We start from the raw sequence: 14,421 nt of genomic DNA, 5'->3' as shown, positions 1-14,421 counted from the left end.
TGGAACAAGTTAGAAAGTCTGCTGTGATAAACAAGCATAAGCTATAGGTTTTCAGTCAGTAAGCTGATAAATGTTTTTATATGCTTTAGATAGAAAAAACTGTGGGAAGTGCCACTTTTTAAGAAAGATTAGTGGACAGAATATTTTTTAATCAATTGTTTAATATTGATTATCTTGTTGTTACCCATTTAAAAACATATAATTATATTGCCATAAATTAAAAAAACAAACAAACATGAGACGTTCAGTTTCAATGGGATTACCTGTATAAGTAAAGGTTGAAAAAAATTTAAAAAATTCCAACATTTCTATGAATGTAACACAAACTGTGGTATTACAGTGGTAATCTATATAAAAGCAACAGTACAATAAAAATTATGATTCACTAAATTCTTCATCCTCCTGATGTTAAACCTCAGTGAGATCTAAAGAAAAACACTGTGTAGCAAATACCTTTATAATGTTTTCAGCAACCTAATCTTTTCTTTTTTTTTTAAATTAGAGGTTTGCTAAATTAATAGCACAAAATTAGAACTAAACGTTCCTGGCAAAAATTCAGCAGGACACAAATGACAAGGGACAGACAGGAAGGTATTTTAACCAACTTAACTATAACCTCACAAAAACTTTTGCTGTTTTATTTTTAGGTTAGTAAAAAGCAGGCTCTCCAGTCATAGCTGGGAGGGTGTTCACTTTAGAAACCTCAGAATAACATCCCTGCTTTTTGCAGATGATGCGGTTCTTTTGGCTTCAACGTAGCATGACCGTCAGCATGCACATGGAGTGGTTTGCAGCCTAGTGTAAAATGGCTGGGGATGAGAGTCAGCACCTCCCAGTCTGAGGCCATGATTCTCTGATGCCCCAAGCAAGGGAGTTCAAGTGCCTTTACATCTTATTCATGTGATGTGATGTAGAGTGTGAGCTATACCTGCAGATTGGCGTGGCACCAGCAGTCCTGCAGGCATTGTACCAGAATACATAGCATCCTGTCACTGTGAGCCAACTTTATATAAGTATAAGATAATGGATGTGTGGATGATTGTTCTTCAGTGAAAGAGCTGCCATGATTAGTTAATTCAATCTATGATGAACCTTCAAAGATATAAATAACCTATTTAGAAAAATATCATCAAGAGCAGCTTTAAATATTATTTTTTTAAGTAGTAAAGCAAAGGCTTTTTATCCAAAGGGCTCTGGTTGGTTTGATGTTTAATGATATAAAATGATCATGACCATGAATACTAAATATTTTGTAGATGACAGTTTCTCACAAAAGAATCTAATATGGGAAAATCTGTATACTGATAATCACCCAACTTTAAAGATAGCTAGAGGATGGTGAAATGAAGAGATGTTAACTTTTGAGGTGAGTGTCAAGAATTAATTATATGCAAAGAATTTTTTGAACAATCAGGAATACACCCATTGAAGCAGCTTGAAGTCATGGCTTAGTTATGTCCTCCAAAGATGATGTTAACACTGATAAAAACAATTCTTTCTCCAAGTTATTGTTGCAAAGCAGTGACTGGATTGTAGAAACATGACCTGTAAAAATATTTTATGAATTACATTCCTTTTATACAACAAGGTCATCAAAATACAACAGTGCTGCAGAACTGTGTTTCCCTTAAGTAACATCATTTTTTGTATGCTGTATTTAAGATAAATCATCATCAAAATAAAAATATTTGAATAAAATATACAATATATATGCAATAAAATATGAATGCTACTATGCAGGAATATAGCCTTAAAACGGCATTTTTCCAAATTTTGTCAAATAGATTTTCTCACTCACATGACATTGTGATGTGGTGTTATACACAGCTGAATAACTAGTACTGTTAGGATTCATGTATCTGTAGTTTCCTTGTCCTGGGAATTGTTTTATGTTCTATGCAAATACAAGGATCTGACTTTGTGTGTGTGTGTGTGTGTGTGTGTGTGTGTGTGTGTGTGTGTGTGTGTGTGTGTGTGTGTGTGTGTGTGTGTGTGTGTGTGATACAGCAGGGCTGTATCTGACACTACCATTTTTCTCATGAATATTATTTTGCATAATTAATCATTAAACTCTACTGAAAAGCTAAAATTTACAACATCTAAAATAAGTCTTTACGTTTCTCAAGTAAAAACAATATTATGTGACAACAATAAAGACCAAATTATCCTTTATATACTCACGAAATGATTTTGAAGAAAATCTGTAAGTACAGTGCTTTTTGACAAGGTGCCAAATTGTGATGCTAGATGAGTGGATTTAGAGTATCTTTAAAACTGAGTGGTATTTCTAGTCGGCAGTGGTCAGTATATATCAAAAGTAGTCCAAAGAAGGAAGAGTGATGAACCACTAACAAGGTCATGGGTGGCCAAGGCTCACATGGAGCGCCAAGGCAGACCCGTGTCTGATCCGACAGACGAGCCACTCGAGTTTAGATTGCTGAAAAAAATAATGGTGGTGCACTGTGTACTCTGGCAAAAAGGTGCCAGAGTACACAGTGCATTGCAGTTTGGTGCATATGGGGCTGCACGGCCACAAGCTACTCAGATTACTGGTGCTAACCCTTCGTCCACCGCAGAAAACGGCAACATTGGCACATGAGCATGTTATTATTATGTGTGTTTCAGCTAAATAAAACAGTTTAGGCAACATTTTCAAGAGGTATTGACTTGTAATTTACAGCCGCACTCACTGAGAAAATCACACTTTTTATGCAGTATATTTGTGCAGCACCTTTAAGTGTTTTACATGTAAAGTACATGCACAATTCTGGTGAGAAAAGCCCCAAATCAGATGATCCCCTTTGCACAAGCACTTGGCAACAGTGAGAATTAAGACCTTACCTTTAGCAGGAAGAGACCTCCTGCTATGCTCAGGGAGGCGCAGTCACTTGCCAGTTGGGAAGTGAGGGGAAAGAGAAAACTGAAGAGACAAGAACAAAACAAAACTATAAGAGAGAGAAGACAAAAGTAAATGGCATTGTTATGGCCCGTCACAATAGTTCATTTAAACACAAAGGGTGTAAAGGAAAGGAAATACTGAGGGCATCATGAGAGGTCACACAACAGTCTGAGTATATAGCACCATCATCCCTCACATCTGAGGGATGTGAAATTAAGGGATGAGATTGATCAAAAAGGAGGATTTTAACCCTTAATCTTAAATATAGAGATGATGTCTGTCTCCTAAATCCAACATTCGAGCTGGTTCCACAGGAAAGGAGTCTGATAACCGAAAGCACTGTTTCTTAGCCTATTTGTGGAAGATTTTGGAACCCCAAATAAGCAACTGAGAGGAAAATGCACTGTTGTGTTGGCACAATATTAAAAGGTCTACAAGAGATGATGGGGCCATTCATCTCAGATTTGTTAGGGGGAAGGTTTTTAAATTCAATTCTGGATTTAACATGGGCTCAGTGAAGGGAACTGAAGAGCTTTTATTACTAAAATCAGTAAATACATGAATATATTTTTCAGCTTCACTCTGAAACAAGATGTTCCTGAATTTAGCCCAATTGGATTGATAAAAGAAGAGACTGCATGACTGATTTTTGTCTGTGAGGAAGACTTCTCTCCCACACGCCATTCTCGCTTCCAGACTTCCAGTGGGAAGGAGTAAGGAGTTCATGATAATCTGAAGCCGCATGTGACTGCTGGTGGTCCAGTCTGCATAAGTTTATGTGTGCCTTTCCCCACTCATAGATTTAATTCCAGGATTATAACATAACCCTCAAAATTTCATCCACAAAAATCCTAGACTGGCAGTGGTTTGTTCAACTCTGGTTTCTGTTTCTCCACTATTTCTGCCCAAAGGTCATAGGGCTAAACAAGGACTGTTGTTGAGCAGGAGGCAGTGTAAGGACTGAAGAAGAACTGGACCATAGACTGGGTTACTCAGCAGCAGAAGCTTTGTACCAAGTCATAATTGCTGTGGCCCATGCTACAGACCTAGCAGCAGACTTCACTATTGGTGTTGCAACATTTTGCTGACAACACAACTCCCCAGTTTTTCAATCCTTTTACACATCTGATGATTTAGTAGGAGTTAGTGGTTACGTTAGAAGGCTTGACTTGCAAATTTTGAATAATATTTAAGAGTAACACATTATGTGAACTAACACTTGTGTTGCATGGTGCTAATGAACCGAAACCCAATTTTGGATCATTTTTAAGAACCGAGAGATTCACGTTTAAACAAAATGAAGAATAATCCCCCAAAACTGGTCTCCCAGAAGCATTTCCTGGTAAAGACATGTTTTGAGGTTGGTGGCAATGCATCATTCCTAAGCATCCTTGGATGAAAGTTGATGTACAGTCTTGGCTACTCGTTGGTTTTCCCTTTTGACTTTCTCCCCCTCCCCCTTGACAGATCACTGTCCGTATCCGGGCCAGGATTCTGAGTGGAGCACGCTCTCATGTTCCAGATATTAAATTACTCATGAAAAATTTGCTCGGCCTTCAGGCTCCACTGCAGCTTGCTCTGAAACTTCCACTTAGCCCCTGAAACATCTCGGAGTGCAGGCTTGTGTCACCTCTCCAAGGAAGGTCAATTTTTTCAATTTATAAACACCGCATTACAGGCCACTTCAGATTGCATTAGTGTCAGAGTTCTGCTCTTGTCACCTTTTGCTCCTCCATCCTGTCTTACTTCTCTTCCATGCGTTCGGACGGGTTTCCTAAAACAAGCAGTCTGAGAGGTTGAACATTGCATGATTCAGTAACAAGAAAAGGTCAGATCACTCACTTTGTGTGCACTTCGCTGTACCAGAAAGTTCCATCAAGCCATGTTCCATCAAGTTCCCCTTGAAGACATTTTAAAGACACAGATGCAGAGTTTGGAACAGTACAGCTAGAAACAGTTCATACAGACTTGGTATGAGTCAGCCTTATACTCACAACATTAGTCATAGGATTAGCACACTGCCACAATATTTTCTCTTTTTATTTATGCAGAACAATCACAATGAACAATATAATTATAGGCTGTCAATCAGCATTGTAACATAGCAATATAATTTGGAATATAATGCAACAATAAAGCTACTCATCCTCTGCAGACAGACATCGTTGCCTTTAGTTTTCACTAAGCTCTTATGTTTTCCATTTATTTTATTTTATTTTATTTTATTTTATTTTATTTAGTTTAGATTTATTTTGGTGAATAATGTGAAATGACTGTGATAACACTGTATTGTATTGATTTCCCTTATTTAATATCTACTCTTGCAGTGTCTCTCACCCTCTCTCTCTCATCCAGTCATGTCTCAGTGTTCTGTCCCCCTTACCTGTTTATTCCCATGTTCTTCTTCATGTTTTGTCCTTGTCTCCCCAGTCTCTCTTGTGTTCCCATGTTTGTTTATCCCCGTCCTGGTGTCAAGCTCGTGTGTCCTTGTCTGAATCTTGGTGTGAGTGCTTCTTACTGTTTTATTTTGTCAATCCCTCATCTCATGTACATTGTGTTCAGTTTTGCTTCCCTGTTTTGCTATGTGCTAATTTGTCCCTGATGTGTTCCCATGTGTTTCCACTTCCCTGATCATCCCTCAGTGTATATATTGTCTCTGTTTTCCCTGGTCCTTTTTCAGAGGGTCTGTTTACCCACTCCTGCGTCTCCATGCTCCTGTTCAGGTTTCCTAGTGTTTTCCCAGTTTTGGTTTTAATAATTAATTCCTCATTCAGTTTGGTTTTCTTATCTTTGTACTGTTTGCCAATCAGCCAAGCCAATTTTGACAATCTGTTGTGTTTCTTAAGGAAATAATTCATCAGATCAACCTAAAGGAGTAATATTTGTTAAGATATATTTAACTTAGTGTATCAGCCAAATTGAAATGACTTAAGGACAGAAGAAATGTAGGAAGTCGTTGTAGGAGGGAAAAGAGATAAGACAGTTGACTCTGACTAGATGCAGTCATGAGTCATAATTGTGCAGGCAGACATCAAGACCAGTGACCAGTTTCCACTAAAAGAAAGACTGAGCCCAAAAAATAAGAGTAACATTCACAAGTAATCCTCTCAATATGTTCAACTGAAATCAGAATGTACAATAATTTCATTGCTGAAATTTTCTGAATATTTACTGAATGTTTTCTGTTATTCATAACATACTCCCTCCAGTTCAATTCATTCAGGTTTATTTATATAGTGCCAAATCACAACAGTTGCCTCAAGGCCTGTTATCCACCAAGGTAAAGGACCCTGTAATATTGTTGAAGAAAAACCTACAAGCAATGAGTAAGCACCATGTGACAATGGGAAAGAAAAACTCAGTTTTAAGAGGAAGAAGCCTCAGGCAGGGGCATCTGTTTGCTGCGACTGGTTGAAGAGAACGAGAAAAGAAATAAAGAAAAATAGAGCACAGAGAGACAGAGTTAGGGCGAAAAAGCCAAGAGAAAAAACAAAAAACAAATAAGTCATGCTTCATTCTAGACCGCTGAACTGGTATAATTTTATTAACACCTGCAGGTGCTGTTCTTGAATATGTTGAGCTGTCTAAAATTACATTCCATTTCCATTTATTTCTAACACTGTAACAGATCCATCACCAAAAAGAACATATAAACACTCTTCATACTGCAATAATTTGTCATATTTGGCTTTTTAAAAATAATTACAGCAATTCTGCTAAATATACACTGGTTTCCTTTACTTGGGTGCATATAAGATGCAGATAAGGCAATGAGAAGCAGATGTAAAGACTTGTCTGACTTCAGAATTCAGGCATTCCCATATGGCAGCTCAAGGTCTCACAGTTGAGCTGTGCCTTCATGTATAGATCTCAGCAAAAAGGTGAAAATCCAGTCACCCGTGATTATTACCAGCTCACTCATGAAATCACAAACCACGGGGCAGTGAGTGAGTAGAGATGGTTTGAGATCAGGAGCAGTTTTCTATCAGACTGAGTTTGACCTGAATGCATAAAGTGTAATCAGATAGAAATGCTATTTATGTTGCACATTTCATTTCATTTATCTTAAAATGATTTAAACTGAAAAACAGAAAAAGATATCCATAAACATGGGGGGACATACATTAGACACAATAAATATAAGCAAAATATACAACCTGAGGCAACAAAAAGCATCCATTAAATATGCAGCAAAGATACCACACATAACATCTGCTTTATTAATGCATAAGTGAGTGCAAAGAAAATTCAGATGATCCAGACCATGAAACAACCCCAACTTAAGCTAGGATTTAAAAGCTTAGTTCACAATGATGTATCTGTGGGTGTGGGTGTTTTTTCTTGTGTCTGGAAACTATTTGCAAAGGCACATATAACTACAAGGCCCATTTGATGATGGCCAGGTTCCCTATCCCAATATTCCAGGAACATGGTGTATGAATCATTCATATCATATCTGTGTTTCTGCTGCATGACCACCGGCATCTAACATCCACATCCAGAAAAAAAGCTTCCCTCAGAGTTTCTCACACTGGTGATATTGAGGTCATCATGAATTACATATGTGTGCAGATGATACAAGAACTTTGGTAGGGGCATTATAATTCATTTAAACATTGTGAAATACCAACACGCAATTCCTGTGCAATCGGGCATTTCTCATTTCCCTTTGTGGGGTTTCCACATCCCAGACTAGTAATGTTACATGTCCTAAATTTATTCATACTTAAATAGAATTTTGCAAACACATTGCTTCTTATTGAATTTTCAGATATCACAAGTGTTAAAAAATGCTTTTTATCCACATTTGGTGTTGACTACTTTAAATCAGAATCAGAAAGGGTTTTATTGCCAAATGTTGAGCAGGTTTACAACATTAGGAAATTGCTGCGGTACTTAGTACAAACATACTGTCAGACAATGCTTAAATAAACCTAAAAATAAAAATTAAAAGTACTAAGTAGATAAGCTAAGCTAAGAAATGGCACTAGCTCTCACAAATACCAAATAACTGTTAACTCTGCTGTTGTGCAAAAGAAAAAAGAAAAAAAAGTGTGTATTTTGGCTTGAAAAAAGATTTAAAAAAAATATTTCAAGGTAACCTTTTACCAGCATTATATCTTTTAAATACTTAAAAAACCTTATTTTTAATACAATATTGCAGAAAAGACAATTTAACATTACTGACATGACCTAGAAACTGACATTCACATTTATATTTTAATGTGAAAATACTGTGCATGTGATCATTTCTGTAATGTTGGACATATTACATTTTTGGTACATGTGTATATTGTTTAATAGACGTAATCAGCATGTGTAACAATGCAAAGCCATTCTTTTGCTGAATTGCTCTTTTATTGTATTGCATTTAGCCAACCCAACAGATCAATATGATGGTGCTTTTTATGCTTTGCTTATGCTCTCGATCTGTATGTGTTCCATAATGACGGACGAAATGTACATTTGTTTACATGCCTACTTAACGGGTCAGTTCATCAACTTGTCTTTTAAAGCAACCATTGTTAGACAGCTAAGCTGACTGAAGCCTGAATATGTACCAGCTTGCCAGTATAATTTATGACCTAAAAGTCAAGCCAGATTAGACCTGATTGGATCACTGGTGCCATATGTGACCTACAATCTGTGCCCCCGCTTGCACTGCAGGGCGGGAGGGTCAGTGATCTCCCTGGGCAAAGGTTGCCATGGGAACAACCTCTGGATGTTGCGTTCTGCTCTTTGTAGCCCTCACACATCTTAGGGCAGAATTATCCAGGATTTCTTTACGTCAGGCCTGTATTCTTCTGCTCTATTTCCTCACTCTGCTCTGTACTTCAGCTCTCTCTGTTCCCTCTCCAAATACAGACGTTTACATGGAGTGGCATTGGGACACTTGCGTACATGCTTATACAACGCATAAATGTGTATGCCTAGACACTAATACACAGTGCAGCGCCACCACCCACATTTGAATACGTCACTGTTTGTACTTATTCTTCATATAACCAGGACATGTTTGTGTATTGGCTTGTTAAATCAAGTACATGTCCAATTTGTTGTAATCACATACATTTTAAATTGTATGTTGCTTTTTATAGACTTCATAAGCATTAAATATAATTCCTATATATTTGGCAAGTTAACTCTGTTGAACATCTGAGGATCCTTAAAGCCTCCAGACAAATTCTGGTCTGGTCTGTGGTCAGCGATTTGTGCTAGACTGCAAAGAAAAATCTAGCCACAAGCTATTGGGTTTGGAAACCTACCACGTCTGTTCAAGCTGAAACTTTATGACTGACTGCATGAAAAGTTATGGCTGAATTCAGCATGATGATCTGCAGGGGAACTGTTCACCACTGAATTTGGAGTTGCTCCGGGCCAACCTTAAAAGACAGCGATCATTGTTTATAGCATGAATTGAATAACAGTTTGCGAAATAGAATAATTTACCTCGAGCACTGACCTGCTACCACAGGCAGCAGGACAGTCCCTCATAGCCTGTTATAGTGGTCGTTAGGTAAAAACTATAAAATGAAACAGGATAAGGGGACCAGAGAAATGATCCTTGAGTGAAATAAGCTTAATTTCTTATGTCTACTGAGATAAAATCAGAAGAAAATAAAACAGAAGCAGGAAAAATGATCTTGCTGCAAAGTCATTATATTGCAGAGAACACAGGAGAAAATATAATTGGGTCCCCCAGGAGATTCTGAGTTTCCCTCCTTCCTCTTAGGGTCTAGGTTAAATACAAAGGAAATACAGTAAAGAGGTAATATCCCTCAGAGCAGCAACCAAGTTAAATTAACCATTTTTATGTTTTCCGACAGGAAAAGCATCTATATCTAGATCCCCATGAAGTCATTACATGACTGTAGAACTTTTATTAGATATTCATTGAACTGTGCAAGTGTGAAAACCTACATTCGCCTTAGGAGGTCAGTCAGTTGTGTGAAATCACTAATGCGACATGGCCTAAAAAAGTACAGATATAAGGTATAAGATATAATGCTTTTAACTTAAATTTAGTCAAAAATAGTATTACAAAAGCTAATAAAGACATTTATGTTACTACTGTGATAAACTGAACTGCTACATTACTCTGGACAGTTGGTAAAACTTTTAATGTGACCCTAATAACTCGGGACGATCCCGATAATCATAAAGACACAAGATGATGTGTAAGTATATACATCTCCTCTATTTATGCCGATTTACATACCAGGTTACCATAATCATGCAGCATGTAAACACCACTTTGAATTTAAAAAAAAAAAAAAGTTAAAACTCACTATTCAGTCACTATGATTAATAAAATTCTAGCTTCACCTGTATGTAACTATATAGCTTTCTGTGCAAGTGAAAAAAACAGCTCGTTTTTTGGTGCATGGAGATAAAACAGATTACAGGCTCAGCACGTCAGCATGCTCTGTGTGCCATGAGAGAGGGCTTCTGCAATAAAAATGCGGCCAGAACACAAGAAGAAATCAAGCGTCTGCCCTCAGTTGCCTTTTTTTAAATACAAACTTTCGGAATATCTGTATGACTGAAGTAATAAAATACTTTACATTCCAAAATGATAAAATTAATCCATATATAGTAAATATGTTACAGCGTCTCACTGTCTTAGAAATCGTACATTATGTCATTAGTAGAGCTCGAAACAGCACATATTACCTCAAATTTGTCATAAATTATTTTTGATGATTTTTCAGTTTTTTTTCTGATTTACATCACTCGGTTGCTGTCATGCTATTGAGACGGTAAACAACTAATATTTTATTTTCCTAATTAAAAAAGTTACTATTAATGATAATGGTGGTGCATCCATAACAGTAAAAAAATGCTAATTGTGTTGTAATGCTAATAAGAGTCAATGACCAAATATTTATCTTTTAAACTTCTTTCTAGAAATGATTCTTTGTAGAAATGTGAATATCATAATGTCTGCCTGCATATTTGTTCACATGCAGGAGCAAATATTCCTGCATTTGATATTCTAACTACAAGCTGATGTGAGGGAACCACTGCTTCTTGTAAGGATGTTATGGTAGTCCTAAAGAGACGAGAAAATTTGATACCGGGCCATTAACATGCAAAGAGCTGGAACATACCTTAGAGTTATTCGGGTAACGTCAGAGTTCAGAGACTTAGGAGAACACCAGTACTTTCTAATCCCACCCGGTTACTTATTTAAATGTTATTCACAGCAGATATGATCGGGAAATTCTGTTTGCCAAGCAGGTCAACACGGGTAGTGGTGGCTTTTAGAGGGCTTAACCATCAACTCTACACCAGTTCCAGTAAGCCATTTGAGCTGGGTCACGATGAAAGAGTCTGTCCCCACAAAAATGTCCAGAGTGACAGGGAAAGAAACAGGAATCCTCTTAGAAGCAATATCCTGTCGTGCACCTCCATCTGTTGTTCTGTGATGGCTGACAGTCTAGATGGAGAGAAAAGAGAAAAAGATAAGACATACAGTTGTCTGGTTTTTATTTAAGCTTGCTCAGCTTGCAACATCCAAAGTCAATAAAACATGCTATATAAATAATGTAGTTGTGTAAATGTCATTTATTACGGATACATATTTTTTACGTGTTGTGTGATAATTCCCATAACATATTCTCTCTGTTACATCATGCCACTCGTATGAGATAAATAAAACATATTATTTAGTGATTGAGACAACAACTACTAAAATGTACCCAGTACCACTTTTTTCAGATATTTTACAAATAGTCCCAAACCCCAAAGCATCAAGTTTAATACTAGTATATATTTATATATACATGTAATCTTGTATTTATTTAAAGCTATCTTGAAGACAAACAAATTGACTGTCTGTACACCAAGAGAAGTGAGCGAAAAAAGAAGGAACATTTTTGCTTCTTGACTTTTTCCTTCTTTACGCTATGAAAATTAAAAGGTGTTATATAGAAGTCACTCTAACTAGGCAACAGTGATACGACCGCTGTACACTAAAGAAGTTACCTTTATTGTTTATTTTTTAATTGAGACTTTATTTAAATATATTCCTAAGAACAATTTTAGTTTTTCCTTAAGAAAGAAAGCAGTTCATTTAATGGTGCAGATCTGCATGTGTATTCAGCTCTATATGCTGCTAATGGTCATTTCGAATAGTGTTTGAAGTCTGGACTCATCTGCAGTCAGACCTCGGCTATTTTTAGACAGTCCACAAAACAATGTCAAGTTAGTAGAAGTGAAGATATAAGTGAAAGTATGCATCCTTAAATTTAGGAAAACGTTCTAGTTTGTTTCCAATACAACAAAACTATCCACATTACAGGAGAATAACTACAACACACATGGACTCCAACTTAGTATGTGTTATGGGAAAAATAAAATCTTTAGTTCCGAAATGCAAACCACAGTGTCAACAGCATGCAGTATCAGTACACAGCCGCTGATTTATGTGAACGGTTCATATCAATTAGCAGAGAGCTTAGAGGGGACGTTAGCATCCAAAACCAAAGTCATGATTGATGACTGCCATTTTATCAAGGCATTCATTTCATCATGACTGTCAGCTGAATCACTTTTTACTGGGTCTCTGCTTTACAGCAATAGATCTAAGATTTATTATGATGATAAAAAGTGTTGTCTGCCCTCTGACAGGCGTACACCATTCAAGCACATTTCCATCTGACTATAAGCCAGTGGACCAACATAAACCAGACTTCAGCCTTCACTTCACCTCAAAACTCAACTCAGTTGTTGGAAATGGTGTGATTTGATTTTAAAAAGTTTAATAATAATAAAGAAAACCTTCTATCAGGTCCCGGCAGTATACTAGTGAAAGTTATACAGTTTCTGTAAAGTTCACTTAACGAGAAAGTAAATTAAACCCTGCCAAGGCTTTTGGTCTATTTAATTAAAGCTGGAGCAACTTAGCTGGATTGAATTAAATTTTTGGCAGGGGTAAACCAATGCGCTGGGAAGGTGGTGGCGGGTGGTAGGAGTGCAGTGGGGGGGGAGGAAAGATAAGCAATAAGACTATCTTTTTTTCGACTCCACTAAACAAATACTTTCTTTTCAAAACAACTACGGTATATTTAGATCCTCTGTGACTGTGTTATTTCTTCTTTTCTTTTTTTAACAAAACAACAAAAATTGTCTTCACTGCTCTGACAATTTAAAAAATAACATTTAAAATCCTGAACGATCCACATTAATTTTGGTTTCTCTGCTTGTCAAAGTTCATTCCAGCCAACTCTCCACCGCCTGGCCTTGTCTTAACTAAGGTTAATCCACATGCAAAAGGTCTCCCGAGATTAGAGGAGTTCGCAGCTTTTTCTCGGCACAGGGTCAGGGATCACACACCAACTTTTATGGAGAGCATTTTATTTCCTCGGTCCTTATCCAGCTGCTAACGCTGACTGGGTGCAGTACTTCCCTGTAAGCCCTTTAAGGCTCCAGGTGAAATCGATTCCAGTGCAGTGTGGCTGTTTTGAATGAACCTAAGCGCAAGTATGTAAATACGTACACTATAGCTCTTAACTATTACAGCGTAATATTTTGCACGATATTATACATTTTTATACTTTTATATAGATATTTTTTATTATAAGTCTAGTAAGAAGCACAGTCGGGGGGGGGAGTACTTTTTAGCCGGAAAAAACATTTCACTGTGTGTTGTACTAGTTATAACTACATGTGACAAATAAATAAAGAATTGAATTGAATTGAATTAAATATTCCAAAGGATAAAATCAGCTTATGAATTGAAGAAACTCATTCTCACCCCCATGAAGTTTATTTCATTTTCACCAATGAAAAATAGCATGTCTTTAAACATTAACGGGTTCTGTGATAGGCTGAGGTCAAATGAAATTTAAGCTAAAAAATTTTCTTTGGTAAAAATATACAGTAAAATTTGATTATTATTATTATCATATGTCAACAAAACAAAGTCAATGACAATAATTGAAATTTGACTGAAAACGTGATTTAAAACTGAACTAATTGAACTTAAAACACAAATAACAAACAAATCTTTCTTTTTATTCCAGAGGTTGTTTGGATATTTAGTGTAAATAATCATGCAAGTGAGGTTTGAATTTCTGATTTCAAAAAATCTTGTTTTAAGACCATGAAACTTTTTTTTTTAATTTATGAGTCTAATTATCACAATAGCAAAATTTTATAACTGTAATTACAATAGAAGCTGCACTTTCAGGCAAGTGCGAAAAAAAAGGTTGAACTAGACTCAACTCACATTACTACCTTAGACACTTTTTTGGTATACATTTGCGGTGTATTCAATAACAAGGCACTTGTCAATGGTGTGAGCTTTTAAACTCTAGGTGGCAGTGTCGATGCAATGACGTTTCATATCATTGGAAAAGACATCCACTACTGCTGGCCAAAAATATAATATATTCTTTTGTTCTGTTATTCTGTATAAAATTATTTTTTCTATATTATGACCTTTAAAACATTTTAATTCCTTTAATCCCTTCCTTATAAATGTATACACAAAATATGAATGCCTGCATATTGTGTCT

General features: G+C 36.5%; 1 long non-coding RNA gene across 1 annotated transcript; it reads right to left on the bottom strand.

The window, feature by feature from the left end:
* Positions 1 to 243: 243 nt before the first annotated feature.
* Positions 244 to 5,551, bottom strand: LOC147331146 (uncharacterized). The gene is made up of 4 exons (XR_015129255.1): positions 5,283 to 5,551; positions 4,742 to 4,799; positions 2,842 to 2,920; positions 244 to 1,545 (listed from the first exon to the last, which is right to left on the bottom strand). It is a non-coding gene; the product is annotated as an uncharacterized LOC147331146 (long non-coding RNA).
* Between the last annotated feature and the right edge of the window lie 8,870 nt (positions 5,552 to 14,421).

This window comes from Aulonocara sp. 'chitande type north' Nkhata Bay, linkage group LG5 (assembly GCF_057382095.1).
Source record: "Aulonocara sp. 'chitande type north' Nkhata Bay isolate Kocher_YH1m ecotype deep benthic linkage group LG5, A_spYH_male_GT1.1, whole genome shotgun sequence".
Taxonomy (NCBI): domain Eukaryota; kingdom Metazoa; phylum Chordata; class Actinopteri; order Cichliformes; family Cichlidae; genus Aulonocara; species Aulonocara sp. 'chitande type north' Nkhata Bay.
The sequence above is the reverse complement of the archived record's forward strand: the minus strand, read 5'-3'. Positions and strand labels throughout refer to the sequence as shown.